Here is a 6,729-nt window from a genome sequence, read left to right as displayed (position 1 = left end):
ATCATGAGCAGCCCCATTCGAATACCCAAGGGGGACCAGGGAGGGGCAGGGGAAGTGGGCTACGGTGGAGGCGGACTGGGTCGTGGCTGGAGGTCAAGAGCACCCTCCTGGACCCCCTCCCCCAACCTGTGCTTGGCTCCTTGGACAGGTGTCAGTGCCCAGATCTCTGCCCAAAGGAGGTTTGTCCCCAGGGCGGAAGAAGAGGGTTATGAGTTGTGGTGGGAAGAAGAGGGCATGGAAAAGGCACAGCGTCTACCATTTGGCACAGTGCTGGGGGCCGAGCAGGGCGCAGAAGAGCTGGGGTCTAATCCAAGCTCTGCCATGAACTTGCTGTGTGCCCTTGGACAAACAACTTCATCTCTCTGGGCTTCAAGTTTCCTCATCTTTAAATGGACTAATTCCCATACCCGTCACCTAAGTGATTGTAGAGAATTAATGGGAATTGTGCTTGTCACTTAGTGAGGACACAACAATTGGTAGCAATCGATATTATTCAGATCACTTCTCGCTAATACAAGGCAACAGCGGCCATTAATTGAGCACTTACTTGTCTGTATCTCACCTAATCCTCACGACGACTCCAAGAAGTCGGTGTTACTTACACCCCCAGGTTGTAGATGAGAACAGAGGCTCTGAGATGTGGCAGCTGCCCGGGACAGAGCCAGGACTGAAGCCAGGCTGCCTGGACTTTTAAGGCCCCCACTCTACTGCCTCTGTCCCTCTGGGGCCGGCACTCTGGGAACACTTTGCTCATGGTGGGGAGTGGGTGAGGGGCAGGGGCAGGTTGGAAGGTGTGTGTGACATCACTAGTCCCTGGACTCCAGAGAAAGGAATGGTTTCATCTTCCAGGAGGGGGGCACAGGATGGGGAGTGGGGAGGGGAAGCGTCCGAGCAGGGTCTGCCCGGTGGTCCCCAGCCTGGTTGGCTTCCTCTTGGGCCAGTGGGGTAACTCCACCTGCGATTGCTGGGCTGGGGGAACTGGAGGTCCAGCCTTAGCAAAGGATTCGTGAGATGCATTTGCCAAGCCCTCCCCGTCTCCTGAGACAGAACCGTGTCCACGGGACGATTCCCTGTGCCCATCGCTTTTATACGGAGGTATAGAAACAAGACTGGAAGGAACTATGGCAAGGTGTTAATAATCATTCTCTCCGGGTGGTGGGAATAGGGTTGATTTGCTTTTCTTCACACTTTTCAGTATTTTCTGAATTATCTACATTAGACAAGAATTAATGTTATAATTGGGAGAACAACGTGCTCTAATAAAAGAAATGCAGATACAAATTCTTGTTCTAGTTCCAGTGAAGAATGCTCTGCTAATGGCCGCTTTAGAGCATCTCCTTGAGTCCCAAGCTTACTGGTTTTGGAGTCAGCAAGTCCAGGATTCAAATCCCAGCTCTGCTCCTTTCCGTCTGTGCTAACCCAGGTGAGCCTCTTAACCTCTCTGGTCCCAGTTCTCTCAACTGAAAAATGGAGATGGAACAAGCTGCCTCCTAGGGTTGTTTGAATGACTCAATTAGATGATGTTTAGGAAACTACACGGCCAGGGAGCTGCGATCAGGCAGCTCCCACTCAGTGGTGGCTTTTGTCACAGGCCACATCACAACATGGGCTCCTTCCCCAGAGATCCACTGGGGACCCTTTGAAGGTGGACATTAGCTGTCATCCCCACCCTATAGATGAGAATACAGAGGTTCAGAGGAGTGCGAGACTTGACCAAGGTCACACAGCCCAGAAGGAATCTCTGAAACAGGCTCAGAGAGAGGAAGTGATCAGCTGGAGGCCACACAGCCTAAACCTACTGCCTGATAAGACAACACACTACCAAAAAGCCAACCTGCCCTTCTTCGGGTGTTTGCTATTTGCGAGGCTCCCTGCTAACCGTTTTGAACAGCATCAGCAGCAACAACAAAGACTCTCCCATGTATTGAGCACTTCCTCAGTGACAGGCAGCGCATCACTTCGCCAATCATCTCAGTTAATTCTCCAAATAACCCCATGACTTGGGTCTCTCCAGCCCATTTTACAGACGAGGCAACTGAGGCTCGGGGACGGAGGCCGTTACCCGAGCTCCGCAGCAGGCCTGGCCCCCGGGCCGCCCGGCTCCCGGGGAGGCCGCGGGAGGGCCAGGTGGCGCGCAAGGAGTTAAGCGGGAGGCAGCGCTGTGGCTCCGCGCGAGGAGCGCGCCGGGCAGAAGCGCGCTGCTGGCGGCGGCGGCGGCGGTGGCGGTGGCAGCGGCGCGGGAGCTGGGGCTGGAGACGTGAAGTCCGGGGCGGCGGGCGAGCCAGCGAGGGACGCAGCGAGCGAGCGACAAGCGAGGTGGCCGGAGGCCCGCGCCCCCGCCGCAGCCCGCGCCCCGCGCCCCGCGCGCCCGGAGCCGGGCATCCCCGGGGCGGGGACTCTGCGCGGGGGCCTCGCCGCGGCACGGGGCCCCCGCAGCGCCGCCCGCCCGCCGGTCCGCCCGAGCGCCAGGCTCGCGGGAGCCCGGCTTCCACTTCCTCTCGCCTCCGCCTGCCTCCCCGGCTCGCCGGCTGGCGTCGCCACCGCCTCCTCCTCGTCCCCGGCCACCGCTGTCGCCGCTGCTGCAATCCAGGACGCGCACTCTTCCACTTTCCCGCTGGAGGCGCGGAGGATGCCCCTGGCACCACCAGCCCCGGAGAAATAGCCCCGGCCCGGCTGGAGGAGCCTCGGTGGCGAGAAAAGAAATCCAGACTCCTCTTTCCTTGATGCCACTGCAGCAGCTGGCAGCTGGGAAGGCGCCCACGGAGCGGGCGCGCCAAGCGGGACGCGGGAGTCGCAGGGAGAGACCCCAGGCGCCTGCTGGGCTCCGCGGGCAGAGTTCGCAAGCGGCTGAGACACTCCCCCATCCCCTCAGGTAAGGGCTGAGGGGCCTGCACCTGGTGAGAGGGCTCCGCAAGGCAGCGGGGCGCTGGGCGGCTGCGAAACGGTTCGGGGCCCCTCGGCGGCTTCTCTGCAGGCTGCGGCTTCAGCGCCCAGAGCCAGGCAAGTAGACGACCCCGAGTGGGGACAGCCCAGCTCTGGGTAAATGACAAACTTTCTCTCCTCTGGCGGAGGGGGGAACATTCCGGCTCATCCAGGCGTCCTTCCTCAGGCATCCCGCTCAGGGTCTTGTCAGGCTGAGCTGGGCCGGGAAGGCAGAGAGCCCGTTTAATTTGATTCGTGAAGCCCCCGCTTCTTGGCCAGTTCAGAGTTCGAAGGGAGAAGGTCCTATTTTCAAGTTGACTTTACAAGGTGTTTGTGGGGGTGATACTGTGTGAACGAGGTTCCCCATCACCTGGAGCCAGCACCCAGGGCTGCCCGGGCCGTGGGCTTTGTGTGCAGGGCTTTGCAGGCTTGCTCATGTCCCTTCTGGCCTGTGTGTGTGTGTGTGTGTGTGTGTGTAAGGACGGGGGAGAGAACTCAACCAGATCGCCTCCATCCCAGCCTTTCCAGCAGCCCCAAGTGTCCTCATGGGAGCCGCTCACCTCCCCGGCAGAGACTCAGGAGACATGGGGATCACCTCCAGTTCCTGGCAGCTCCTTAGATGAGCACACGATTTGGGGGAAGTTTCCTGGCTGCTCCATGAGACCATTCAGAGAGGAGCCTGGGAAGGGACAAACCGTGCAGAAAAGGGGCTGGATGGGCCTCAGGATTGGGGCTCCCAGCATCCTCGTGCCCAGCTCTGAGGATGTGGGGGCCCCCTCACTCCAGGCCCCTAGGGGCTCTGCCGAGCCCAGCACACAGCTCATGAGCGTGGCCCGATTATTTTTCCTCCTAATGAAAAGCATGCTGCAAAGAGGCCACTTGGTCCCGGAGGATCATTTTGGACCCACCTCTGTGGTCACAGCCCCCTAGATGGCATCCTGTTTCTTTGCTGGGCTCCAGCCTGGGGCTGGCTCATCTCAATGGACTGGTTGGTCAGTGAGGCAGGCAGTGGAGGGGCTTCTGGCATGACCCCAAGGTGGCCCTGTAACACCTGCTTGGGCCGGGTGTCCCTCTGGGGACAGCATTGCTGTGAGGTTCTTAGCACGTGGAAGCACAAGGTGGGAGCCTGAGGACTTCCTGCCCTTTCTTGGGACCTTGACCTGGAGCCAGGTTATGAGCTGCTTCCCCAGGCTGTGGAGACCCGAGGAGTCCTCCAGGATGTTAGCGGCCAGTGCTTGACATCCTAGGGAAACCGCATCTCTGGGTCAGGAGGGTGCCCTTCAAGTCTGCCCTCAATTTGCTGTGTGACTTTGGGCAAATCACTAGACCTCTCTAGGCCCAGTAGCTGTTTCTGTAAAATGAAGAGATTTCATGTATCCTCAGAGGCCCCGGTTCAGACACTCTAAGGCTCTGATGAGATTTTCAAATTCCCAGGAGGTGATGTAATTTACTGTTCAAGAGACCTAAGACTCAGAGGCATCTGAATATGACCAGTCACTTCACCCTGCACTCCTCGGTCCCCCCACTGTAAGATGGGGAGTTCATGGTTCCCACTTCAGAAGGGTGTTGGGGACTAGCGGAGATGGGGCACGGAAAGCGCTCAGTGTATCTAGTCAAGACTGGACCTCCACAGACCCAGCAGCAGGGCTGTCTGTTTGGGGACCTTGTGTGTGGGCATCCGGGTGCTGTGTTCCCCAGGGAGGCTGGCCCTGTCCCGCCTGAGCGCCAGGAGATCTTTGACTGGGGGGCAGGGCCTTGATGGCTCAATCCCCTGACACCTGCAGCCCCCGCTCCTCGCTGCTTCCTCATGAAAGCCCTGCTGGACCAGCAGCTCCCAGTGGGGAGCCCAGGGCCATGTGGGAGGCCTGGATGCATCCAGCTGCTGTGTCGCCATGACAACGGGAGGCGGAGGTGAGCCATCTTCACGGCTTCAACTTTGCAGCTGTGTAGGGACCCAGGCTGTCTGGGTGTTGGGCGCTCTGTTGAGGCCGTCCGTACAGGAGAGGCCGCTGATCCTTGCGGGAACTGCCATGCTGGGGAAAGTGTCTTGCATGTGTGTGGGGAGGGAGGTGGTAGATTGCTCAGTCTTATTTCTTTCTGAGTGGTTCAAGGCTTGGGACATCTATGTCCCTTCCCAGACTAGGGTTCCCTGGGTCCATGCTGAAACCTCGATGCAGAAGGCGGCCCTCACTTTGGCTGACGTGGAGCAAGGTCGTGGGCACGCAGGAGGGCCTGGGGCAGGAGCAATTCCACCAGGTCTGTGGGCTCAGTCTGTGGGCTTGACTTCAGGACTCCGAAAGGGAGCAATCTACCTTCCTGGTGGAGTGGGGTGTGTGTGTCTGTGCACAAGCTTGTGTATGAATGCGTGCAGCTGTATACATTCTCGTGCATGTCTGTGCACATGTGCTCATGGGAGTAGGACTTACGTGGAAACCTACAGGGTGTGTGCATACAGGTTAGAATAGTGTCAATATGGGTGTGCACTTGTGAGATTGCGTGTCTGTGGATTTGTGAGCATGTGTGTGTGCGTATCTGCAAGAGAAGGTGTGCGTGTGTGTCAGTGTGAGTGTGGGTCGTTGTATGTGCTTGTGAGTGTTAAGCAGTTGTGTGCGTGTGAGTTGGAGGTGTGCCTGTGACCAACAGGTGCTTGGCTGCATGGACACACGCGTGTGCTGGGAGGGTCTGTGCAGTAACACCTGTGTTCGAGAAGCCCATGCATGCTTTGGGAGGTGTATGTGCTGTTTGCACGTCTTTGTGGCCGTTTGTGAGTGCCTGCATGTGTGTAAGTATACACGTGTGTGTGCTCACAGACCGTGAGCTTGTGGTCTATGCTTACAGGTATCTATCTACATGGTTTTCAGTGTACTCATGTGTGTGTCTCTATGCGCATGTGTGTGTACAGCATCGCACACTTGCTTTCTCTGTGTGTGTGTATGTGTGTGCACCTGTCTGTTGTGGTGTAACCTCTGTGAGTGTCTGTGTCTATGTGTGAGTTTCTGAGCATGTGTGTCTGTGACAAGAGGGTGCATTGGATTGCGTCTCTGTGTATATGTGTGTTGCTGTGGGTGTGTATCTGTGTGTATTGCCGGGTAAACTGTGCATCTCTGTGTGTTCACATGTTTCTGAGGGTGTGTGCCTGTGTGTAGCATTGCACGCTTGATTGTATCTCTCTGTGTATTTGTGTGTTTGCGAGTGTTGGTATCTGCTGTGCTGCCTGCAGTGTCCATTTGAACGTGTCTCAGTGTGCGTGTGAATGTCTCTGTGTGTTTCTGGAGCTTAAAGTGTAACATGTGCACGTCTCCTGTGGAGGAATAAGTTTCTGAATGTGTGTCCCTGGGGTGTTGTGTTGCATCTCCTTGCACGTCTCTGGGTGTACAAGGTGTGTGTCTGAGTGTGTTGGCTTGTCTGTAGGGCCGTGTAACTTTGGTGTGTATCTCGTGGATAGCACGTGTGTGTTTCTGAGCGTGTGCATCTCTGCCAGTGTGTCTGAGTGTCCATGGGGATGTGGAGGGGTGTGTGTGGCTGTAAACACAGCTGATATCTTCCAAGCAAAAGACGTCTCTGAACCTTTAAACTCCTCTCCTGCCTGCTCTTCAGGGCTGGACTGTGCTCGTGCTGTGCATCTTCCACGTGGTGGCCCAGCGATCCGGGCCGGCTCTGAGCAGGGTGTCGGGGTAGTGCATGTTCGTCTTCCCAAGTGCCTTTGCCCGAAAGCCCGTGTTCGCCTCCACCCCAGGCTCCCTTGGCCCCGCAACAGCCTGCGTCTCTCTCACCAGAAGCCTGCGCTCAGGACAGTTGCTGAACAAA

At 57.4% G+C, this 6,729-nt stretch overlaps 1 protein-coding gene across 1 annotated transcript in view; it reads left to right on the top strand.

Annotated features, from left to right (window-relative positions):
• Positions 1-2,392: 2,392 nt before the first annotated feature.
• WSCD2 (WSC domain containing 2) overlaps positions 2,393-6,729 on the top strand; it is a 108,647-nt gene continuing 104,310 nt past the window's right edge. The window contains exon 1 of the mRNA XM_023646990.2: positions 2,393-2,872. The gene's annotated coding sequence lies outside the window, so the exon portion shown is untranslated. The remainder of the gene's footprint in view (positions 2,873-6,729) is intronic.

Source organism: Equus caballus, chromosome 8 (assembly GCF_041296265.1).
Source record: "Equus caballus isolate H_3958 breed thoroughbred chromosome 8, TB-T2T, whole genome shotgun sequence".
In the NCBI taxonomy this organism is placed as follows: domain Eukaryota; kingdom Metazoa; phylum Chordata; class Mammalia; order Perissodactyla; family Equidae; genus Equus; species Equus caballus.
The sequence above is the reverse complement of the archived record's forward strand: the minus strand, read 5'-3'. Positions and strand labels throughout refer to the sequence as shown.